Source organism: Hylobates moloch, unplaced genomic scaffold (assembly GCF_009828535.3).
Source record: "Hylobates moloch isolate HMO894 unplaced genomic scaffold, HMol_V3 SCAFFOLD_3, whole genome shotgun sequence".
Taxonomy (NCBI): domain Eukaryota; kingdom Metazoa; phylum Chordata; class Mammalia; order Primates; family Hylobatidae; genus Hylobates; species Hylobates moloch.
Genome location: NW_026652278.1, coordinates 56,210,777 through 56,237,711, shown reverse-complemented (window position 1 = coordinate 56,237,711; position 26,935 = coordinate 56,210,777). Strand labels below are relative to the sequence as shown.

The following is a 26,935-nucleotide window of genomic DNA, read 5'->3' as shown; positions in this document are numbered from 1 at the left end:
AGCAACTTTTGGCAGGGGTTAGGGGGTGGGGAGCGTTTGATAGTGAGGGGAGATGGTTTAGAATGTCTAGAGAGGTTATGTGGAAAGTGGTAAAACGTATTGATCTCAGATCTTGGAAAGCTGTGCTTGAAAAGTTTATCCTGTTGAGGTCTGTTGAAGAGCTGTTAGAAGTTTTCAAGCAAGGGGAGAAGCATGAGGTTTAAGAAAAAGACTAGAAGTACCCGGAAACCTGGGAAATGATGGGAGATTGGAAGCAGGAATACATTAGATGAGAGGTCATTGCCTACATGGGAAATGGAGGATGGTGGGTGAGTTTCTGAACTATGACGGTGACCTTGGATATGTCAATGGGAAATAGGGCTTTTTGTATGCAAGGTGGCCATAATCTAATCATTGGATATGTGTGTTTTGGGGAGTATGAGAATGAAGATGATGCCAAGTGTCAAACCAGGGAGAGTGGCAGTGCCACTGATTTTAAGGAACAGGGAAAAAAGGCAAATTCAGGAGAGGATGGGGATGAAGATCTAGTTCACAAAAGCATCCAAAAAGATGTAATTTAAGATCTAGATGTGAATGAAGTTGCTGCCAAGTGGAGAACCTTGTGGAAGGCCCATATTTAAGGAAAGGCAGAAGAAGAGAAGCCAGAAGAAGAAAATTCAGGGGAGTTTCTTGAGATGGGAATTATGGTTTCAGGGAAGTCAAGAAAAAGATGTGGATTTCAAGGAAGAGGCCTCATGCTGTGGATATAATCACTAGGTTGTGCCTTTTCTCTTTATCTTCCTTTCCCTGTGGCATGGTCCCACGAAAAGGGCTGTGCAGCTGTCCGTTTTGTCTCACATCTGGGTCCACACTTCATTTTTGCAGCTCTGCCCTTACTCATTAATGAGCAGCAACTGGCCTGGAGCCACTGGCAATCAACAATTTCCTTCAGAAACTCCTCCTTACTGTTGAGAAAATGACTTAGTAAAGAAGCTGCTTGTGTCTTTGTTAGAGAGGCACAGAAAGGGAGGAGAGCTGGATGATTTGCTAATTGGGAGTTATTGGTTTTGTATTTAAGGTTTTCCTGATTCAAGCTTCAGGTTTGTTTCTAGGAATAATACAGTTTTTACAGCAATAATAACTACCTCCAAGCAAAAGTACTGTTTTGCCTTTCAGTTTTTATATTGAGTAGTCAGTCATACTCATAAAATAGTCCATTTTATCTCAATGCCTCTATTTCAGGTTTTACATGAAACATTTCTCAATGAATTTTTTATTAGGAGGATAAAATATTTGGTTTCTTTGGAGGAAGTGGTATGTTTTCTCCTAAGAATAGGACTTACATGGTTTCTCCTAAGAATAGGACTTTGTTTTCCTTTCACCTAAATTACCAAGAAATTCAAATCCAAATTATAACTTTAATCACTTCAACTGTGTTGACCAGTATTTATGGCCTATATATATTATATATATATATTTTATTTATATTTCATTAATTTCTTGGAAAGCACCTCAAATCCTCAAGGTAAAAAGAAAGTCATGGCATAAATAAATAATTTTACTGTTAACTAAATTCCTTTCCAAACATTATCTCATTTGACTATCAAAACAATCCCACTGAGTAACTGGTATTATTACTTCCACCTGGAAGATGAGGGCAGCATCACCACGAAGTTAAGGACTTAAAAGTTCACTCAGATGAAAACTATGAGTGCAATTTGACCCCAGATATTCTGTCTTCAAAGGCAGTAGTCATTTCAGCCTTCTTTGCTCTAAGTTTTGTAAGCAGCTAGGAGATTTATAAATGGCATGTAGTTGGCTGGCATACTTCTCATTCTCATGAGAAATAATCACTGACATGAAACTAATATTATTTGGGTGGTTTTCTTCTTGATAGTGAAACATTCCATGCTTGTATATATCTCTTTCCTAGGTTTTATAATAATCAAGAAGCATATGAAAGAGGCCTCTTCATCAAGTATTCTTGACTAAGATATGAAAATGGAATTGAAGTTTATTTTCCCCCTTCATATGGTGAGTAACTACTAATTTAGGTAACAGAATTGGCTTTCCCCTTTCTTACAATATTTAACAAAGAAATGGAAAAGCATCTTGTGTAAAGATGGCATAACTTATGAAAAATATCTAGATTGTCTTCATTATGTTTCACAAAAAATAGAAATATTTCATTTTTTAGTTCAATTGTGGGTTTCATAAATTCTAGTTGAATATGTTTTATCTGGTTTAGAATTTGAGTCATTTGGACCCACATATGAGTTTTGATTACTAAAATAACATAACTCTTCTACCCACTTTATACACAGTTAAAATTCTTCAGTGCGCAGCATTTTGTACAGGAAATTGACATGTGGACTCTGAAAAGTCATGGCCATATACAAGGAAGATTTAGAAATGACCAGATTGCTGTGCGTGGCATTTCTCTTTTTCCCAGATGCCTTAGCTTGGAGCAACTGCCCTTTTTGGCCTGGGCACTGAATGTCTTTAATTAGAAAATCTTATTAGAACTAGAGTCATACCAAGTGAGTAAAATCAGCTTTTGAAAAAAGGTCCACATTATTGAGTTTTTTCCCCAGAGTATTGTGCCTAAAAAACGTAGAATTATTTGAAATGGACAGTTTACTCTCCTTTGTCCACCCATAATATTATTTGTTATTTTCACTCTTCATTGTATTTTATTTTTCTTCATATGTTTATGTGTTCTAATGCGTATTTAAAAGAAAAACTCTCTGTGTGTAGCTGCAAATATTGTAAAATTTCATTTATTCCAAAGAATTAAGATGGTGGGCATATCTGAATTTGTGGGAAAGCTGAATTATAGATAACTCTTAAACAAATGTGGCTTTTATTACCTTTAACTACATATAGTAACTTCAACAAATCATAATAAAGTAGAAGTCCTTAAGGAGACCTGTTATAATAAATCATATGAACATTTTGTTATTAGCATATAGATTGGATGTATGTAGGAACTTGTAAAGTGCCTGAGGTTCCTTGAAAATTGTTTATTCTGCGTCTAAAAAGTGTACATAAGACTGAAAATAAATGTTTAAAACACCATATATTATTCACCTATAAATAAAGTATTTACAAAGCAAAAGTAAACGTCCACCCAGCTCATGAACAAATTATCAAAAGATTTTAAATTTATTGAAGTCCCAAATTAATGAGATATTACCATGTGTGCATAAAGAAAGAATAAAATTTGCTGATCCTTCTCTCATATGGGTATTTGTGCTAATGAACCAGGATCCTATTTACACTATTAGACCCCAAAGTAATTGCTTATTTGAAGAAGTTCTGTCTTATGGGTTTTCAGTTAATTAAATCTATTTGCATTTTATGCACACATTTCAAATTCTCAAGCCCTATGTTTCATAAGCCAGATTCAAATATGTTCATGTAATAATATCTCTCATTAAGGCTGTAGTCTTTCATTTTTAAAGGAACATTCAGAATAGCCATATGCATAAAACACTTATTAATAAAATCCTATCAATATTTTAGAAAAGTCAATCCATTAAATGTTATTTTTTTAGTTTAAATTTTCCTATTCGTAATGGTGATTACTATGCTGAACAGACTTCCAATCTCTAATGTTTCAGTTAACTTAATTTATTCAATGATTTTTTTCCTTTGATTTTGCATGTCAGTTTTTAACTTCTAATACGCCTTTAGAATTACAAGCACGCTTTTCAAGGTACATGCATATTAACCAGTTGATCTTGCCTACCCAATTGGAGCAAAAATGTGGAGCAAAACTTTTCTAATTTTAATACTGAGGAACAGAGTACAATAATTCAGAAAGTTAGAGAGATTTTAAATGGTATAGTTTTCAGGTAGTTGTCAAATGTTTGACCAAGAAGTTGGGAATTAAAGTACGTAAGTGATAAAAATTGTAAACGTCTTCATTACATCCAAACTATGGAAATCTTTCATTGCTACCCTACCTTGGAAGCTTGAAAAAGATACTGAAATTAGGAGGTAGAAGAAGTAGAGGGACTGGCCAGAAGGAGGGCGGGGCCGGGAAGCTCTGCAGGGTCCATGCTGTGTAGCAAGGCAAGGCCAGACATTGGGGAAGGTACCCAGGGGCACAATTTGGAAAGCAGGTTTGAAATCTAGTTTTGAAATCATGCCTTACTAAACTTTCTTTAGGGGGTTATTACATGCTCACCTATTTCAGTGTTTAGGTGTATTAGAGTGCATCTAGGTGTATTCCTCTTTGCAAAGATGTAAAATGCAAAATCTGAATACATTTAGATTCAAAAATTCCAGCCCAGTATTATATCTAAATCAATAAAGAGTAAAGTATCCAAGAGGAAAAAAGAAAGAAAGAAATGATATCCTAAAATCAGGACAAGCATGACACTTATTTTATTCTTTTACATAGAACAATATTGGACAATAATGTGCTTTTGTTCTCATCTTAACATGGGATTACACTATAAGAAGAAAAACAATTTTTGATACCCCGAAAAACTCATATGTCTTATAATAAGCAAATTTCATTCAGTTAATTGTTATTGATTCATTTAAGCAATGATCTATGTAAAGTGTAATACCAATAGTCTCCTAAGAAGATATCATTTTCACTGGAATTGCCCTAAGGAAGCATTTCTTCTCATTTAGAGAAAGTAGGGATAAAGCACTTGTATTACCATTTGTATAAATTTTTAATACTGAATAAAATATTAGTATTTAGCTTAATATTGATTCCCAACATAATATTCCTCCATAATGGCATGCTAATTGGTTAGAATTAAATCAGACAGATTCAAGAACACTGAGAATAGACCATCTAGCACTTGTAATTTTTTTCATTAGTTTCCAGAATTCCAGTTAAAATGGAATTAATCTGTCGATTAAAAGACCATGGAACAATAAAAGTTCTGTGCCCTATGTCATGTGCACCGCCTTTCCCTCCCACTGCTCCATGCCCACCATAAGAAGGAGCAGAAGAGGAAAGAGGGCAAATGAAATGCACATGAAATTCACATGCGAATTTCAACCTCAATGTCGCTGTGTTCAAAAGTGAGACAGTCTACATGCATTCTAGCTCTGTAACTTACTATCTGTGGGAACTTAGGCATTTTACATAAGTCTCTGGGAGCCACAATTTCCTCATCAGTAATATTAGTCTAACAGTATCAGCCTCTTAGAGTCGTAGAGGAAGTAAAACAGAGGTTCCCAATAGGAGGAAATTTTGCCCGCCAGGAGACATTTGGTAATGACTGGAGATCGTTTTGGCTATAACGATTGGAGGGGTTGAGTGTGCTACTGGTATCTAGTGAGGCCAGGGATGCTTGCTAATATCCCTAGATGCACAGGACGGCCCCCAACAACAGAGTCATCTGGCCAAAAAAATCAGTGGTATCAAGGTTGAGAAACCCTGGAGTAATGTGAAGTAATATATGCAATGAGCACAATGCCTGATACACAATACACCCTCAAAAATATTAGTATAATTATGTTGTTACTGTTGTCATTTGAGAAGGAACTCCACATCACCCAAATGGTATCAGTACTGAGTGCTATCAACAGTTCAGCAAGCCCATCCCAGTACAGTTAGTCATGCCTATCTGCTAAGTTATCTACTTGAAGTGGCCAATATATAGGTGCCTTTAGGGGTAGAGTGACCCGCTTAATACTTGACTAGTCTAGAAGGCAAATAGATATGATTATAGCGAAGTTCAGGGGCCGCCATTTAATTTCTCAGAAAGTAGTCATTTAATCTTCTTAGAAATTGGAAGAAATAGAAAAAGACAAATAAAAAGTAACTTACAGGCCAGGCACAGTGGCTCACGCCTGTAATCCCAGCCCTTTGGGAGGCCGAGGCCAGTGGATCACCTGAGGTCAGGAGTTTGAGACCAGCCTGGCTAACATGGTGCAAACCCATTTCAACTAAAAATACAGAAAATTAGCCAGGCATGGTGGTGCACACCTGTAATCCTAGCTACTTGGGAGGCTGAAGCTGGAGAATCACTTGAACCCAGGAGGCAGAGGTTGCAGTGAGCCGAGGTCGCACCCTAGCACCCCAGCTTGGGCAACAAGAGCGAAATTCTGTGTAAAAAAAAAAAAAAGTAACTTATAGTACCAAGTGACTGTTAATTTTTTAACTTCTGCTGTTAGTAATGCATCAGGAGTCTCTTGATGATCATGTTTTACTTTATAAAATAAGCTAATATTTGGACAAATGGCTCAGAAATATGGTCTGATTAATATAAGACCTTGATTAATTGGTTATATAATACATGAATATTATCAATTTCAAAACCAGTTGAATGCATCAAAATAGTTTTGACTTGATGCTAAACTATTTTAAGGGGGGAAAAAAATCCTGGTTAATGCAAGAGTTTTGAGGTCAGAGTTTGCATTTCAGCTTTACAACCTTCAAGCTGTGTGACCTTGGATAATTGACCTAACTTCTCTGCACTCAGTTTCTTCATCTGTTTAATGGGCATAAGTTTACCTCGTAGGGCTCTTGAGAGAATTGAGACACAAAATATTTGGCATATATGAGAAGTGAGTAAATGAAAACAGTTATTATTTTCATCATCTTTATTATTTTGACTCTAAAGTAATTCTGGGGACTTCGCATTGCCTTGTAGTTCTAATTATAGCCTTCTCTTCTCACTGTAAAGAATGATAACTATGATGTTAAGTACTTTTTACTGACAGAGAAACTTCAAATTACATTTGTTACCTCAATAAACAAAAATCTTAGACTCACTTCAAAAAAATTCATTTCTGAAGAAAAAAGAAAACTTACATGTCAAACATGGAATTTCTCAGTAAAGATATTTTTAAGGAAATGGCAGATCTCCAAAATTAAAGAATGAATAATGTACACATCTTTCTAGCATACTTTAATATAGTTGATAATCCACTTTTTAATTAGGCACTTAATTATAAACCATTACAAATTTCCCCAGGTGAATGTAGTAACCTACTTCAGAGAGGGAAGTGGCTCTTTGAATGGGCATTCCTACTGTGAAATTTGACACTTTTTCAGCCCCAGTTTGTTCTAAACTTAAACAGCTCAGGAGAGATGGGAAAGAGCTCTGTTTCATAACCTCATCATTTCTACTGCCAGGAAGGTTGAGTAGAAGGCTAAATTCTAAATTCACCTTTCATCAATGTTTAGATTTTTCCTTTTTCTTTATTCCCCAGAGAAGACCCCACTTTTTATGTGTGTTCCCATCATTCGTATGATCTAAGTTTGAAAATAAAACATTCACAATTAATCCAAACTCTGGGTTCCTTCATTTTTCTTGGTGGTATGCTTTCTGCTTAGCTCATGTTTCCCCAACTTAAAACTCTCAATAAGCAAAGGACTGAAAGGTACCTGAGAAGAGCATCTCAATGTCATAATAGACACTTGTTTAATTCCACAACCCAGACAATGTTAAGGAGGGACATTTTTAATCTATTCCTTAGCATTCAATGCTTGAAGTTCCCAAAGTTTAATCATTTTTTATCGTATATTCATAACCTTTGTCAAAAATGTGTTCAACTTACCAATTGGTCCAGTGGACATTTATTGATTTTTGTGCTGAATTCTCTCTTCCAGCTAGTTTTAGCTTTGTGTAGTTACAACTCTAGTATGTTTGCATTTAATTTTAAACTATCACCTATCATTAATGTCTTGCTCATATTCATTAAGCTAATGCAAAGAGGAGAGTTGAACTATTAATTTTAAAGAATTTAACTGATCATTTTGCTTCTACCCTTGCCTCCTACAGTCTTTTTTCAATAAAGTATAAATCATATAATTTTGCTCGTTGACTCAGAATCCTCCATTGGCTCCCTGTTTCACACAGAGTCAGCCAGCAGTGACCTGCCTGACCTCACTTTCTTCCAGTTCCTCCCTCTCCCATTCTACTCTACTCCAGCTACCCTGCCAGAACATATAGTATGTTTCTGCCTCATGACCTTTTCACTTGCTGTTTCCTCTGTCTGGGATATTTTCTTCAGTCACACATCCATGACCTGCTCTCTCACTTCCATGAAGTCTTTTGTTCAAATCTCACCTTCTCAATAAGATCTTCACTAACTACCCTTCTAAAAATGCAATCTCTTCCCACACTTCCTAGTTCCCTTTTCTGATTTATTTCTCTCTTTGATACTTGCCAACTTCTGATAAATGATGTAATTCACTCATTGTTACAGTCTTTCTCCCTCATCTAAAACATAAGCTGCAGGCAGGCAATGATTGTTGTTGACTTTCACTGGTGTATCCCAACCATGTACTCCAGTGCCTGGTATTGGTTAAATTGAATTGAAGTCAAATTGCACCCTTATTCACCTCATTTCTTTTCCCTCAGAGCCTTAATTTGCCATTCTGCAATATAGTGATTGCATATTCTGGTGTTCTGCCTTTATTATAGTTTGTTTAGGAAAACTTTGATCCCCTTACCCACAGCTGGATTTATGAGATGGAGGGCATGGTTTCATTGTATTTTCTTTTTGGCCATTGATAAACTTTAACTAGGTAAGTGTGCATTTTAGCCATATTCCTTTCCTTATTATTTTTCCTATTGGGCAAGACACTGTTATCACCAAAATGGTAAATTTAGTGGGATAAATTAGAATCATGATCAAAACACTCCTGGGTAAATCCTGAGGGAAAAAGAGGTAGATACAGATGAAAATGACAAGCTCCACAAGCAATTAAATGAAAAAACAAATGAGGATTAGTTTCCTTTGAACCTAGGCACACTTTTCCTAGCACACATGTTCCTAGCATAAATATTAGAGCCTTGAACCTGGTTCGAGAAAATACTTACCTACTGATGACAAGGAAGCCATAAATATAATTTATGACCAAAGATTAGTCACTGTTTATTATTGCTGGTGACACATGATACATACGGGGAGATCTGGCAGTGTTTCAGACATCTCCAGCCAGCCATTTATCATTTCATAGAAGAAGAGGAGGTATTTCTATATTAATGGCCTCTATAAAAGGAAGTGAGTGGAGGACCGTCTGACATGTTTTGTCATTGAGAATCAAAGGGACATTGACAATGTTAAAAATGTGTTGAGTGGATTACAGGTTTTGTATAAGTAGTTCTTCAAAATAACAATGCTCTATTAAAAAAAGAAAAAGAAGAAGAAGTAGAAGAAGAAAGGAACTATGTTCTATGTTGCTTAGCTCTCTCTTGTGCCCTTGAATGACATTTCTGGATGCGAGCTGAGAAACAAAAGCTTGATTTATCTCTAGAGCCAGCAACATTTTGAGCAGCTTGATAGCCTTGAGACCCTGCTGACTCACAGCCATGCTGCTGTCCCAGCACGGGTTTACACCGCAGATCGTTTTGATACAATATGCAGAGACCCAACATACCTACTCTCACTCCCAACTTAGCATTAATTCTCTATCTCAGTCTGTAATGTGGAATAAAACAAAGCCCAAAGCATGTTAATAACTTCCACTTGATTGAGAAGTGCAAACCCATGTTCCCTTTGTAACTACTATGTCTATGCAAGCGGAGACATAAAGCCCTTTGGGAGAAGACTTTAAATATGGGGTTGGAGATGTGAACAGCCAGGAAGGAACTTTGTCTCAGAAATGGTAGGAATAAGCCACTAAAAAGTTGTTTTAATATGGCCAATAACTTCTGTGATGCTTTGCAGAATTCTGAAGACACCATTAAAAATTAAATAAAAAGCCTCAGCTCAGTTTTGTGTATGCTTCAATAGGCAAAAATATATATTTAATGCAGAGGGTGTTGAATCTGAATTAGTACAAATATTATTAATTTAATGTTCATACTGCATTTTATGGTTTATAAACTGCTTAGCAATAATTTTACACATTTTTCCTCACAGCAGCTCTGTAAAATATATCAGCATTTTATTTTCCCATTTTATAGATGAGGCAACCTTTAATAAGTGATCTATTTCTTTCCTGTGCATATTCATTAATGGGTAAATGATTAATTTATGTCAACATGAACTTCATCATGCAGAGTATTTATTTTAGTGTGAGTTGGTATTTATTTTACCTGCAAAGCATTACAGTATCCAATTATATATGCATGTTTTAAAGGCAGTAAAGCAGCCACCAGTAGTTAATGCAACATTAAGTCAGAGATTTTAAAATCCACATAAATTCTGAGTTAGGGTATTTAAATCAACCATCCCTTTTTCACCCCCTTGGTTCACGTGGGTGAGAAATGGTCCTTCTATAAAATGACCACGTGGCATCTGGGGATTGGGACAGAAAAGATGTGTTGAGATTTACAGAATTTACAATATTAACAGTAAAATAAAGAACCAAGTGGTTTATAATTACATTTGGTGAGAACAAAGTAAACAAATCTTATCATTTGCCTCTGCCTGTGGAATAGCTTGTGATTGTGAGGCATCTTTTTTGGTCTCTTTCTTCTTTCACTTTCTGCCTTCATTTCTTCCTTTGTTTTCTTTATTAATTTTTGCATCAGTAAAATGGTTGCCTTAGCTGCTTGTATGGAGGAGCATAAGCAGCCATACATAAGTGACATGTTAAGGTTTCATAAATAGGGCAACACCCCCTGAAGCTGTCGTTGGCATTATTTCTCCATATTGCATTATAGTATATTGAGCTATAAGTAAAATTGCTTCTTTGAAAGTGTGTGGTACTTAAAGGCCAAGGATCTGAAAATGCTCCCTAAGCACTGACTCAGCTAATACACTTCTAATATCATTCTACTACTCTAATCCTACAATTTAGAGAGGAAAAAGCACCAAAAATTTCAGTCATTTTATTCTAAGTCAGAATTTGTTTAATTAGAAACGTGCCTTCTTTCCATGATAATTTATAATATATAATTCTCCTTCATTTACAGATCTCAAGACTCTTAAATTTAGCCAATGAAGCTAAGATTTTAAAAAATTTATTGCAAGGAGTCCCTGACCTAATTCCACATGCAAAAGTTTCTGATAAAGTCTAAAGATTGGCTTGTTAGCTGAGCTGTCAAAGGCGCAGATGATTTAAAACACATTTTGTGTGTTAAATATTAAACTCTTTCTGAATCCAGAAATTCTCTTTCAAATTTAAAATGTATTTTTGAAACCAAAAAGTACTTACAAATCCAGAAACTGCTCTGATGTGAATTTAAAGGAAATATTTTTATTATTAAAAATTTTGTACATAGTGAAATATAAAACCCATTACATTAGATCTACCAATAAGACGACATATTAGGAGGTAATATTTTTAAATGTGTGATTTCCTATCGGGTCTGTTGGACAATATCTACTTAATTGGGGCATAGAAGTTTTAAAAACTGAATCTTTAAAACAAACAAGGGGCATTACTACAGAGGAATGTCACTGAAATATTCGTTTCAGACTTCTTGCATAGAGGCTGGCTATAAAAGGAACAAGACGGGGCTGTACTTCAGTATACAGTTTCCTAACTCGGAGTTAGATACACTTGACCTGTGAGTGGGCATTGTAGATTATTTTTATATAATGAAGGCTTTTACTGTATGTATATAAATATGGAGATTTCGGCAATCTTACTCTCGGTGATAAAAATAGAAAATAATATATATATAAAATATATATACATATAGTCAAAAGAAGCATTTCAAATATTCGAGTACAAATTAAATATATGAAGTACATAAATTTTCTCCTTTAAAAAATCCTTCCAGGTAATAAAATATCCTAATGAAATGCTGTTACTGCTTTCCTTATGTGCCGCCGTTGCAATATCTAGTACCCCTGGGCTTTTCCTAGTCCAAGACTTTTTCGATGGCATTTATTATCCCCATTTACATTTATTTGACCCATATTGCAGCTTCTAAATTGGATATATCATTTTCCCCTGAGAATTTCTTGTCCTTACCTAGCCTTACAGGAGAACTGTGAATTTATTTCACTTTCTAGTGCAACAATGAACTGACTGGGCAGAGAACCAGATAAGACTCCTCCCTTCCACTTCCTCATTTTCCACTGTCCCCTTATAGATCATGAGGTGCAAGTGAGCATCCCTTTATTGTAAATGTTGAACTGGGCTTGATTCCCAGGTTCTCAGTTTTGTAATCTCAGAACCCATTATTACAGTGTTTCTGTTTTCATTGATTGTCATCTTTGTATATATTATTCTGTTAGCTTTTGCCAAAATGAAACATTTTGAAGAGAGATGCTTATATGGAAAAACTGAAAAATCATTTTGTTCATGCTAAGTAAAAACACTGTATTCCCTTTCAAAGAGAATTTATAGATAATCAGGTATTCATGATTTTTCAGAATAGCACGTGGAGAATGTTACTGAAACTCCATCTTGCTTCCACATAAAGCCAGCACAGCACTTAGTCAATTATTACCTAGTATTTCCATGCAAGTGAATAAGTAGCATTTTAGCTTACAATTTCAGCATTTAGTTTACACATCACTTAAAAACTCTAATGAGTAAACATGCTTATCCATTAGAAATTGTTTTTATTTGATAGTGCAAGTACAGAAAAGGGAGATGCAAAAGGGCAAATGCAGTCAGTGTCTTTCCAGCAGTTGATAGGACAAGGAGATTCTGGGCCAGGAACACAAGTCTCTGGACCATGTAGCAAATGTGTCCCTGGTGAGAGAAAAATGCATTAGGTTGTCATGGCCTAAAAACACCAGCCATTTACACCTTCCGATGAATTCCCCTGATTCTGAACCCAGACTAACTTGGTAACCAGTTCATTGATTATGATTCTCCTTCCCATATACTTGGATTTATATCTATATCTATACCTTTAGAGAAAAATACGGCAATCAGTCAATATAGCTCATTAGCTTGATGGATATATTTTTATTGTAAATTAGTATATTGGCATGCTGCTATAAGGAAGCATTTTAATTAATGTTGTTGTTATCAATGAGGTCATTTTAAGATCATACAGCTCTCAGCCACACATACAGAGGTAGAAGTTCCATTTCTGGAACAAGAGATGAGTCATTTCTTATTCACATTTGCTTATAAAAAATACAGTCATCCCCATACATGCCATCATGATGCCTTCTCTACCCCACAGAAGAGAGAGCTAATGTTTATAAGAAATTACAGTCAGTTTACCACTATCCTCAGAGAAATGAAGTCTCTTCTGCAGGTTCCTGCAATCAGTAAGTAATTAGAGGTGACATTAAAACTCAGTTCTGACAGATGTCCTTTCAACTAAACTTGTGTCTCTGCCTATAATCAACTACTAGCAACATGCCCTGACTAGGAGAAACAGATGAGAGTTCTTTGGCTGCTAGAGAATAAACACTGATCCTATTGGTTACTTCTTCTAAACAAGCCTAAACTCAGATCCCATGCCCAAGAAATGGGTGTTCTGTACCGGCCCCCCAATCTCGATGGATGTGTAGAAAAACCTTGTCTTATCATTTAGCTATGTATGTTTTTTGGAGTCTGGTTTTAAAATGAATGACAATACGAAGGCATTTTGTTCATAGTGAACTTAAGTATTCATTGTATTCTCCTTACCTTGGAATTTGAAAAACAAAGAGAAACTATAGTTATTTTATCAAGCAATTTGATAGTTGTCTTTCATGTCTATTTATATCTCTTGATTTAGTCAGAGTATGTAATTAGTCATGAACCCAGTTTCCCTTATTACGTTTTGTCAATTGAAATATTGTTTTGTTTCCAAGTATACATTTATATTATTTACCTATAACTAATTTGAAAATGGTTTTAAATATATGTATTTGAAACTGCTGGAAAGAGGGGTGACAACACTCTTAACTGATTATAGACTTAGTGATGCACAGGTAACATATTTTAGATTTGCACCACACACTTTAGGTATTAGAAGTATTATATTTCATGTTATGGAGACAGAAAATTCTGATGACTATTTTTTATCCTAAAGAGTAGCAGACACCAAATGGCATTTATTCAGTCATTTTGATTTAGTTTAATAAGGTCATTCTTCCATCTTCAGGTAAACTATTTGGCCTAAACTGCTTCAAACATTAGAACCTTTACTTTAAGAAAAGATCATCATCAAAGATAAAATTGTATCACCTACATTGGGAGCTCATTTCAGTGTTTAGTGTCCCTCCTCACTTTGAAGAAATTCTTCCTAACATATAACTCAAGTCAGCCCCCAAATGGCCCATATGTTCTCTTCTGCAAGTAATGTAATAAATACTTGATTATTTTGCCTATTCTTGATTTTTCATCCTTTTAATGCTCAGTTTGAATCTATGTTCTTTTCCCATTATCCCAGGCCACCAGGTTTCTCCTAGTCTAGTATTGCTTCGTGGGCCTTCTGTGTTACTGATGGCATTATCTCAGTTGTTGGTGTTGTTTCTTTTGAATATGAAACTCAACAAGTGTTGCCCTCCTCATTTAGTTCTGATGTTTCTATGATGTAATCCCTAAATTACTTTTTCAGAATTCCTTCAGAAATGAAGTGCTAATTAAAAACAACAACAAAAAAGAAGGCTGTTAAGAAGGCTCAAATACAGTTTATGCTAAAATTTTAAGGAAGACGATGGACAATTTTCTCTTTTGGATGCTGTTTTGAATGTAGACAGAAAGATAAACTAAATGACCCTTTGATGATCTCCTAGCTCTGTGATTTTGTAATAATCTTAGCTTGTAACATCTCATTTTCTGCAACCACTAAAATCTTATCTGCCCTGAGATATGTGAGTGTTTAACAGATGAGAACCTTTTAATAGAGGAAAGACGCTGCTTGTTTTCTCAGAAGTAATTTTCTTAATAACTACTTACCTTTATATTTGAGGCAGCCCATATTGAATCCTTAAATCCAGAGAAAATCATAAAAAAAAAATTAACAGACATACTATATAATGATATGCAATCAGGCCTTGGCTTTTGCCTTTGTTGCCCGGCATTAGAAATATTTACTTCTATAGTCATGGTTTAAGGATTCATGAACCCCATTTTTTCAAACTAAAATCATTCTTGCTTTCGACACTGCACTTGTTTCTATTTAAACGGGGAGTTTTGTTAACATCAGTGGATATTTTGCCTCCAAGTGAGGCTACCTTCCGAGCAGGGTTGCCATAGAGCAAATTGCATTTGACAAGGCTGTCTGGGGAAGAATTAGCAGTAGTTAGATTAAGCTTGAGCTTGCCATTTAATCCACCACTACTGGTATTGTGTACTAAGCCTATGATCATACTTAGAAGCACAACAGTTAGGTTATTAGTTTTCTTTCTTTTTTTCTTTTTTTATTATACTTTAAGTTCTGGGATACACGTGCGGAACATACAGGTTTGTTACATAGGTATACACGTGCCATGGTGGTTTGCTGCACCCATCAACCCGTCATCTACATTAGGTATATCTCCTAATGCTATCCCTCTTCTAGCCCCCCATGCCCTGACAGGCCCCAGTGTGTGATGTTCCCCTCCCTGTGTCCATGTGTTCATTGTTCAACTCCTACTTATGAGTGAGAACATGCGATGTTTGGTTTTCTGTTCCTGTGTTAGTTGGCTGAGAATGATGGTTTCCAGCTTCATCCATGTCCCTGCAAAGGACATGAACTCATCCTTTTTATGGCTGCATAGTATTCCATGGTGTATGTGTGCCACATTCTCTTTATCCAGTCTATCATGATGGGCATTTGGGTTGGTTCCAAGTCTTTGCTATTGTGAATAGTGCCACAATAAACATACGTGTGCATGTGTCTATAGTAGAATGATTTATAATCCTTTGGGTACAAACTCAATAATGGGATTGCTGGGTCAAATGGTATTTCTGGTTTTAGATCCTTGAGGAATCGCCACACTGTCTTCCACAATGGTTGAACTAATTTACACTCCCACCAACAGTGTAAAAGCATTCCTATTTCTCCATATCCTCTCCAGCATGTGTTGTTTCCTGACTTTTTAATGATCGCCATTCTAACTCGTGTGAGATGGTATCTCATTACGGTTTTGATTTGCATTTCTCTAATGACCAGTGTTGATGAGCTTTTTTTCATGTTTGTTGGCTGCATAAATGTCTTCTTTTGAGAAGTGTCTGTTCACATCCTTTTCCTACTTTTTGATGGGGTTGTTTTACTCTTGTAAATTTGCTTAAGTTCTTTGTAGATTCTGGATATTAGCAGTTTGTCAGATGGATAGATTGCAAAATTTTTCTCCCATTTTGTAGGTTGCCTGCTCACTCTGATGATAGTTTCTTTTGGTGTGCAGAAGCTCTTTAGTTTAGTTAGATCCTATTTGTCAATTTGGCTTTTGTTGCCATTGCTTTTGGTGTTTTAGTCATGAAGTCTTTGCCCGTGCCTATGTCCTGAATGGTATTGTCAAGGTTTTCTTCTAGGGTTTGTATGGTTTTAGGTCTTACGTTTAAGTCTTTAATCCATCTTGAGTTAATTTTTGTGTAAGGTGTAAGGAATGGGTCCAGTTTCAGTTTTCTGCATATGGCTAGCCAGTTTTCCCAACAGCATTTATTAAATAGGGAATCCTTTCCCCATTGCTTGCTTTTGTCAGGTTTGTCAAAGATCAGATGGTTGTAGATTTGTAGCATTATTTCTGAGGCCTCTGTTCTGTTCCATTGGTCTGTATATCTGTTTTGGTACCAGTACCATGCTGTTTTGGTTACTGTAGCCTTGTAGTATAGTTTGAAGTCAGGTAGCATGATGCCTCCAGCTTTGTTCTTTTTGCTTAGGATTATCTTGGCTATACAGGCTCTTTTTCAGCTATTTTGGAACCAGTAGAAAATTTTATAAATAATTTCTACAAATATAAAGTGAAAAAATAGACCTCTCATATATCAGATGGATAATTTACTTAAATTCAGGTGCTAATGTTATTATTATTAATTACATCAATAATGATAATGATGACGGTAAGAGTGTCCCATAAAAACTAGCTACCCTGAGCTAATCTGTGGCAAAGCTTTATATGTATGATTTTCACTGAATTTTCACAAAATTTCTCTGAAGTTTTACCAAAATAAAAATGGTGAGTTATGCATATATTCTGGGACATTTTTTCTGATACTGACTTTGACTCTCCATGCATATTTTTACAAGGAGTTGTTTAGCATGCAGTTGATTATTTTTTTGTTATTTGGTCCAACTGCAGTTTAGATGATATAGAATGAACATAGAAAACCATAGCATTAAGCTTACACTGTAAAAGCCCTAGTTGTATTGTGACAAAAATATAAATGTGAAGTAAGCAGGAAAAAAAAGCTATGTAAGCTCTTTTCTGACCACGGTACTATTAAAAAGTATTTGAGTCTTATGTTGTTTGGTAACATTTCTATTGTGCTTACTATAAATGCAAAAATAATTATGCTACTGTCCAAAATGATTCTGAAGTTTCATGGTGAAATATTTTTATCAAAAATTTATTAGTTCCTCAGGTAAATGTGAAGCATTGAACTTAATACAATTACCAAGATCTATGAAATACAGAATTAATATTCAATACTGATCTGAATTATATGGATCAGTAAATATTTGATCTAAGGAACTAAAAAGGAAAAATGCATGTTATTATTAATATTCCTGTCTCTTGAATAAATACATGACTTCTGGGTAGAATAGTGAGTTTATATAACTGAAGAGAGTAGGGTTTAGTTATGCTGAATATAAGCTGTGACTACTACTCAAATCGCCTAAGCCCCACTGTACTCAAAATGAGGAAGCATTTTTAATATAATAAGCAAAATTGGAATAGATTTGTAACCACCAATAACCTATTTTTCTTATTATAGCATTGACAGAAAGGTTGCTATTTACTATTACAAGCAAACAATCGGTGATCACTATGACATTTTGCTAAATGACAGCAAGCTTCATCCATAGCACTGGATGATGCCCTGGCCAGATACAATTGGAGAGTACAGTGGAAATCCAGTCTTTGAGTAATGATTTTACCCAGTTGGCCTTCTGTGTGTCAATCAGACAGTTGGCCCAGTTTGCCAGTTCTCTCCTTGCTGACATCAGAACTGAAATGTGTTGATGTTTGAAGTCCTATAGTCTTCTCTTAGGTGTCCACCTGAGAATGGAGGAAGGGATTATATAAGCCTTATATTGCATTATCATCCAAGGTATTATTATTCTATTTCTTTAAATACTAAAAGCATAGCCTAAAAGTGATCCAAAAAGCTAAGTCATATTATGATGCAATAAATGCCTAGTAAACAAATCTAGAACTGAAGACTCTCAAGATGGAAGGGGACTTCAAAGGTCATAGATGATGATCCTAAACTCTTCTGACAACTGAAGTGATGCTAAAACACACAGACAATAGGACTCTCTTGACCTTCCAAATTCAGGCTGTTCTGATTGATAGAAAATCCTAATTGAGCCATAATGTGTCTCTCTATAAACTCCCCTTACTGGTCCCAGATGTAACCTTTGGGGCTAATGAACTGTTGACTTCCGCTTTGATGCCCTGACAAGCTCCTTTCCAACACTTTGCTATTTCTTCTGTTTTCCTTCCTTCAACACCCTACTCACTTTCCCCTGAACATACTCTGATTTTTAATGTTTTACAAACCCAGGGTATTGCAAAAACAGGATGAAGCACAATTAGCAACAGCTCATTCTAAGCACTGTCTTTGTCTTAACACCAAAGTTGCTTTTGTGGCTGCTATATCAGAGTGACACCTGAAATTCCTAAGTGCTTCTCAAATATCTAAGCCAAGTCATATGTGCCCCACCCTGTATCTGCACAGTTGGGTTTAGGTTTTTTGTTTGCTTTGGACCTCCATAGGAGACCTCACATCTATTTCCATTAATGTTACCTCATGAAATTTGTTCCATCTCAACTTCAATTTTATTTTCATTTGGAATGTAGAGTGTATTCTAATTCTGTCATCTCACTTACTCACTAAGTGAAATCCTAACTTTGCATCAGCTGTAAATTTAACTAGCATACTTATACTTTCTATTTATTCAAATACCTGATTTTTTAAAAATATTGACAATAACAAGAACATGGGCAGCAGCATTAGAAATGTCCTTTTAGACTGCCATCCATTGCCATCTCTAGCTGTGACCATTCAACAAACTGCCAACACCCCTGATGTCTCGATCATATTTTTTCATCTTAGCCCCAAGGATGCCATGTGATGCCTTGGCAAATATCCTGTAGAAATCCAGATACCCTAATAACCACCATTGGTTAAGCTACTAACTCTTTCAGGGAAAGGAGATGATGTTTGTCCACAAGATCTGTTCCTTAGTGAATCATTTGGTGCCCGGCTGTCAGTCTCACCATGGTTTATTTGAGGCTCACTGATATGTAGGTTTTGAGAAACTATCTCCCTCCCCATTTTGAAAATCAGATCCACATTCAACAATCCTTTGCTTGTGTACGCCTCTCCTGCTTTCTGCAGCTCCTCAAAGATGGTCAGCAAGGGCTCAGTAGGTTTCACTGATAGCAGGGACCTCAGCTTACTCATTGTCCCTAGCACCCAGCTCTGTGTCTGCAACATAAGAGATATCCTGCTATTTTTAAGAATCAAAACACTAAAAACTTGTTATTTTGGTGCTCATACTCCTGTTTTAAAATGTTGAACTAGGAATTACATATGTCTGGAAACAAAATTCATTTACACACTACATTTGAATTTTGAATTGAACAAAGGAACACTCCTACACCTGGCCACATGCCACACCCACTTACCACCCTTCCATGTCATCTTTCTGTGGTTTTAAATGACATTCTCTGGGTTTCCAGAAAGATAATTTACATTTCTCCAGAGACACATTGAGCACCAGTTTTCTTGTAGAGGTGCAGACGGAGCTACATTTGAATTGGCTGGTGGAGAGGTAGGAGAGAAAAGCATGGGGCACTGAAGAAAACAAGAGGAAGGCAGAACAGGGTTCAGAGAAGTGGAGTTGTGGGGGGGTTTCCAATTCAGTCCCTGTGTCCTAGGACTGCAGTCCCTCTGCTCCCTTCTTTCCCTCCAGCGCTAAATTCTCCTAGGACCAGACCCCTTTTCTACTAGCATAATGGAACTTCTCCCTTCCTAGTCTCCTTAAGTAAATTTAAGCCAGGACAGGGACATTTTGAGTGGAACAACTTCTGAACACAAGTGAAAGGATAATGATGACCAAATCTCACATTTCAATAAAATTCTGGTAATTTATTTGGATTAATCAAAATATAGAAACACCAGCATTGTCTCTTTGCCCTGGGGTTGCAATCATTTCTAAGGAATAAAGAAATGGGTACACAGCGACACAGCTCTCACCCTTGAAGGCATTTAGAAGGCAAAGTGTCCTCTTACACTCTCTTTATTCATCTTCTCTTCCCTCTCTGCAATAGTAGTCTATCGTTTCCCTTCCAAACATCATTCTCTCCTTGATATAAACAACAAAAAGAAAAATATCTTACAGCTCTGTTCTTTTTCTTATCCATCAGGATTGCCATCCTGTCTCAGCTGCAGGTCTGTTTTTTGAGGGAATGATGTGTTCCTTGAACCTAAAAAGCAAACAAAGACTGGACACAGTGGCTCACACCTGTAATCCCAGCTACCTTAGAGGCTGAGGTGCAAGAATCGCTTGAACCCAGGAGGTGGAGATTGCGGTGAGCCGAGACAGGGCCATTGCATTCCATCCTGGGCAACAGTGAGACTCTGTCTAAAAAAGAAAAAAAAAAGACAAAAACAGGCAAACAAAGAAAAACCTAAATGTATTCTGTTATTTTTTTTTTCTAATTGGTCTTAGATCATTTGAGAATTTTCCTTTTTACTTGCTATTCCCTTGCCCAGACTACTACTCTTTACCTGGATTTTCACAGGGCCAATGCATACGGTTCAGGTCTCCAACCTAGAGTCACTGCCTCCTCAAACCCTGACTACGGTGTCCGAGACAACCATACTGCATCGCTCCCTCACCCCCACCCTGCTTTATTTTCCCCGAAAGCACCATTGTTAACTGGAATTAAAGATGTGCCTTGTTTATTTGTAATATTTCTCCCCAAGAACTTTGTCTTGCTCACACTTGTATGCCCAGTGCCTGGCTCAGTGCTGCTATTTAGAAGTTTCTTAATAGAACACTTGGACACAGGAAGGGGAACATCACACACCGGGGCCTGGTAGGGGGTGGGGGGAGGGGAGGGATAGCATTAGGAAATATACCTAATGTAAATGACGAGTTAATGGGTGTAGCACACCAACATGGCACATGTATGCATATGTAACAAACCTGCACGTTGTGCACATGTACCCTAGAATTTAAAGTATAATAAAAAAATAAAATAAAATAACCAAAAAAAAAGAAGTTTCTCAATAAACGTGTGCTCAATTAATGAAGCAAAATAGATAGCTTAAAGATTATGTAAAGCAAAGCTACACAGAAACTAGAAAGAAGATCACATAATAACCACTGCAGTGGTTTCTTCATTATAGTTTCCGACTTTTTTTTTTTTTTTTTAAATTAGAGATAGGGTCTGGCTATGTTGCCCAAGCTGATCTCAAACTCCTGGTCTCAAGCAATCCTCCACCTCGGCCTCCCAAAGCATTGGGATTACAGGGGTGAGCTACCACCCCTGGCCTCCAACTGTCTTTCACTTCAGAATTATGTGCAACTACATGGTAGAACTTGCTATTTTAAAGTAACTTTTGTTTTGTTTTTTAGAATATAATCAAATTGCTTTGATCACCTGAAAAGTCATTTTGTAGACAGCTAAAAATATAGACAGATAAACTTGAAAAGAAATTACTCATAATACTAACATCAGAGAAAACTAATATTAAAAGTTTTTTGGTATGTTTAGAATTTTTGCAAACATCTCAGTCTTTTCAAGACATTATTCCTTTCAAATTCTTATGCTATAGAGTTCTTCTAGTCTGTTCTTTGAACTTTAAAAAAATCTGTTCTCATAAATTTGCCATATTTGTCTGATTTTTTCAGACCTATCCCCATCACAGTTTTTAAAATTATATATTTATTGTCTGTAAGATTCCTGTTACTTCCGCATGGCCAACCACTTCCCCCGATGAGTTAGAATTTGATTTTTTTTTAAAATATCAGTTCCTCCCTTTATTTCCTCAAATTTTCGAACAATGAAATTGCCAACAAGGCAAGACAATGGCCTGTCAGATGTCCTGAGGTTAGCAGAAAATGAATTCCAGGATGGATGGTTAGAGATAACCATCATAAAAACACTTGTCTCATTTAGTCTTATGACTTTATTCCCCAACTATGGATATACCATGAGAATTAAGGTAATGGAAAAATCCTGAAGAATTGCCAAGAAACCTGTATTCATTTATTCATTCGTTCAGTTATTAATTTTTGAAGACCTGTTTTGTGTCAAACATGGAGGCACTTGAAATACCATCTTAGAAGCAAAGAGCACATTACTCACAAAAGGCACACCAGTTAATTGTCTTACAAATATTTATTGAACACCTACCACATTTCAGGTACCAGGCTAGGCACACAAATAGGGAAGAATCATGATACTAACAATACAAACACACTTGAGTTTAAATCTACTACATGCTAGCTTATAAATTGCTGAAGCATTTTTTTCATCTATAAACTGAGGACTTAATAATAGTCCACTTAAAGGACTCTTATGAGACTTTAAAAAACTAAGTCATCCAAGAGTCTAGTGATACAGAGATGAGCAAAATAAATGCTCTATTCTCAAGGCACTAGGAGTTTGGTATATAATATATATAAAACCTAAGCATTTCAATAATACTTATTGAATGCAATTAAATTTAATACATGGCAAAATATGCTGCTATAATATTTGTCTTCTCTACTGAATGGTAAGTTTCTTTGTATATGTACAACTCCTAACATAGTATCTGATAAGTAATATCATACTCAATGAACGTTAAATGGTTGAACAAATAGATGCCTTATAAGAATAAGTTTATTCTTCCAGAGTATCACCCCAAAGTTGTGAAATTCTCTCCCAAAGGCAGAGGGTTTATTTCCAGAGACTTCTTTTTAGTATTACTAATTTAAATTCTTCCTTAAGACTTTAGGAATGAAAGAGCAGATTAATTTCTGCCTATAAGGTAGGATTACATTAGCTATTATCCCTAATTTTTATAAAGAAGGTTGAAGTTTAATCCAACCTGTAGAAGTCACAAGTTGATCTTTGCTCTCCACTTGAAATTATTGAAGCTTCTCTTCCCAGAAATAAGTAACAATTTGGAAATGCTTGCATATTTTTCTCTGTACAAACTAACTTCATTAAGAAAGACTAAAAGAGCTGGAGTTTCTGGTTTCTGGGGCATTGAAAATGAAAAGCTGAAAGTCTAAACAATGACTAATGCATTAGTCATAGTAAGCAGCTGTTTTCTAATAGAACAAGAAATGACATGTTTAAAATGCTGCAGGAAAATTAGGATAGACATAATAAAGAAATTTTTATCTGGCAAGAGTGACTCCAAAGCAGGTGGCCTTAGAAAAGCATGCAGTGTAAAGTTTTTTAAGGGTTATACAGCGATCCTGGAAGTAATTGTAATTACTTTTAAAATTGTCTTCCTTAATACAAGTTGAATGGATGAGATGATTTCCCAAGGTCTCAAATTTTTAGCTTGAGAGACTTTGCTTATTTTCCATGTGTCCCCTAGAGGGCAGTGGTGGCCCAAAACCCAGGAGAGGATTTATAATCAGTTGTATCCTCTGTGGCGCCAACCTTCTCTCCAGCCTCTTTGCTAATTCACCTCACAAATCTGTCTTCTGTGAGCAAATTGGCAGTAACATGTTTATTCCTAAGTACCTAACTAGCAAAACCACTACATATTAGAAAATAACATTGCATGCATTATATTTTTACAAAGATGGAAAAGAAAAATCTCATTTTGCGAAGATTATATTTTATGTTTGCATGTATTGCCTGCCTTAACACGTGCACCAAGCTTAGTAGATCTTTTCTGTGCATTTTTCATGAATTTAGCGGTAGAGAATGTTGTGAGACAGTGGGGAAAGGTGACAAGATGTGTCAAGGCAAACAAATCAAGGTTTTTTCCCTTCAGTTGGAAATTCATTTTGAAACAATCCTTAAGTATTACTGAATGACTACTCATCTAATCATTTATTCACTGAGGAGTTCCCTAATAGTCTAAGAACCATTATTAGATGCTATCGTTGGTAATGTGTGGAACAAAGAAAATATTTCAGGGAACTTATAATTTGGAAAGTGATACTAAAGTACTTGATAACAGGTATAAGGAAGGATGACACAGGAAGGTATCCAACTTGTGAATTTTAGTAGCAACATAACACAAAAACCATTACTCCTTTTACAAATGCTTTGGATATCTTTTGGAGGACCACAGATCTTAAATATTTTTCCTGTTCCAATGGAACACATGACCTCATGTTTTAAAGGTGATGACTAACCATAGGAAGCTTCCTAGATAGACAAAGGGAGAGCCTGAATATGCATTTTTCTAAAGCAGAGGCTTTCTGTTGTAATGTTGCTATCTAAATATTTTATTCTTCTGACATTTTTATGCAAAGGGTGCAACTTTCAAAGGAGCCTTTTTGCAGGGTTGCCCTAAAAACCTCTTATAATACCTGAGAATTTATCTTTCAGGATCTCTTTTATTGTAGTCAGAATATTTGCTGATTAAATTCACTTTCATCATCTGAAATTGGGAGCAAGATACAAACCTCAAGTATGCAAAGGAAAAGATTGATGACATCAAAATTATAATTCAGTCAATATTTGCTGAGCCATTCGGGTTTCTGTATGGAGCGGAGGGCAATGAAAACTGCCTACACGTACAGCAGTGAGTGGCTTTGAGAACATTCCTGCCATAACTTTCGGTCAAACCAAATGGTGTGGTTTGTTTATGTGATCACTTGTTTATGCAGATTGCTTTGGTTGCAAATTATACATATTTGCAACACTTCTTGGAAGAATTCTGCCATCATATCTGTAGCCGTGGTCTGTATTACAATCAAGACTATTTAGATGTCAGAAAACAGATTTTCAGTCCTAACAACATGGCTGGGGATTATTTATGATATTCTAACTCTAGATTAGGAATGGCATAGATTGAAACTGGTAGATATTTTAAGTGGCATTGCTTTGAAGAGTTAAAGTAGTAGAATCACAGTATTGTCAGTGCACAGGTTATGCTTGGGAAACCAGGACTGACTCAGAAAGAAGACAAGATTGTTACGATGGGACCAGAAATCAGAACATTTTAAAAAACTATTTCTACTTCCCCAAAATTGACTGGGCCAGCAGTTTTTTCCAAGATCATGGTAAATTGTTTTAAGACTTTACCAAAGGACAGAAGCTTTAAATACTTCTAAAATGGAAAACTTCTTTAGAGGAAAACAAAATTATGATAAAGACCTAGAAAATTATTTTATACAGAAAAAAATACTATATAATTTGCTTCTTCCTGAAGAATGGAAATTTCCCTAAAAAGTAACAAATATTATTTTGTATAAAGAGCATACTTTATACATAAGATCCAATTTGGACTTTATAAATACTTTCGACTTTATTTTGCATTTGCAATTTGAGACAAACCTGTAAATGATTACTGTTAAATGATCATTCTTCCTCCCCTGTCATGTCTGCGCACTTGTATTTATTAGTCATTGGGCATATTTTGATATATTATCTATTGTAGGTAAGTATCTCTTTTTCTGTTGGGAAGAGTTATATTGGTGGTCACAGACAACCAGATTATTTTAATTTTAGTTCCAACAGAGAATTACAGGCTGCTAACTGCATATAAACTTTATAATGCGTAGACATTTTCTAATTTGTGGCTCATTATGAAAATGTCCACTTACAACGATCCTATCATTGGATCTCAGGTACAAAAAAAAAAAACAAACCCATTATAAATGGGCCAGGCGCGGTGGCTCAGGCCTCTAATCCCAGCATTTTAAGAGGCCGAGGCCGGCGGATCAATTCGGGTCAGGAGTTCGAGACCAGCCTGGCCAACATGGTGAAACCCCATGTCTATTAAAAATACAAAAATTATCCAGGCGTGATGGTGCATACCTATAATCCCAGCTACTCAGGAGGCTGGAGCAGGAGAATCATTTGAACCCAGGAGTGGAGGTTGCAGTGAGCCAAGATCACCCCATTGCACTCCAGCCTGGGTGACAGAGGGAAACTCTGTCGCAAAAAAAAAAAAAAAAAAAAAAGGTTATAAATCACCACTGCATTAATAGCATTGCAGTAACATATTCATAGAAAAATAACTTATCTTCCTTAGAATGTATAGCTTGTAAAAGCACTTTCATATATACAGCAATGCATTTGAACTTCATGCTGATCCTAGGTGGGTATGGTTAAGTCCCCCCATCTCTAAGAATTTGGGAGGTTGGGGGAGCTTCTCAAGGTCACGTAGTTTGAAAATTGTTAAGCTGGTTCTCAGACAAGCTTTCCCTCTGAATCTAGATCCATGTGACATTCTTATGAGGCTGTATTTACTACATCATTGTATTCATTTTATTGTACAAGGCAGCCTACTTATATGTTGATGTAAAATATTCACAATGGTGCTATTATTGTGTGAGCAGCAATATACTTAATGCACCGGTGTTATTTGCCCCCCTTTTGGAGAGGAGAAAGCGGAGCTTCCGCAAGGTCACATAATACATCCAGAATTGCACCGCTAGTAAGCAGTGGAGCCAGGATTCTAATCCAGATGTGTGCAGCTCTAGGCATACTGTGTCTCATAGTATGTTCTTCCTGAATACAAGGTTTCCTATGTGTTCACAAGGACATTTTTGTGAGCTCTATTTTGAGTGTAATTTGCATGGCATGCCACAGTGCCTTTTGAACGTCAACAGAAGACCAACTGAAGTCACCCGGGAAGCCCCAGGGTCCTTTGAGAATGACAGCCCCACACCCCTTCCCTTTGGTTGGTTGAAGGGCTAGAAGAAAAAGAGGGGCTGGGTAAAGCACAGTTGACTCTCTGAGTACAGTACAGATAGAGTTAGTGAATCCTCATACTTACCACCCTCCACCCCCACGAACCCCAAGTCAATGAAAAGATAAAGAAGAGCTTTAGAAA

General features: G+C 36.1%; 1 protein-coding gene across 2 annotated transcripts in view; it reads left to right on the top strand.

Moving 5' to 3' along the window:
* Positions 1-1,912: 1,912 nt before the first annotated feature.
* Positions 1,913-26,935, top strand: part of RHOBTB1 (Rho related BTB domain containing 1) — a 114,804-nt gene continuing 89,781 nt past the window's right edge. Inside the window, exon 1 of one of the 2 annotated variants that reach the window (XM_032138029.2) lies at positions 1,913-2,013. The gene's annotated coding sequence lies outside the window, so the exon portion shown is untranslated. The remainder of the gene's footprint in view (positions 2,014-26,935) is intronic. The other variant, XM_058436270.1, reaches the window with a different exon arrangement.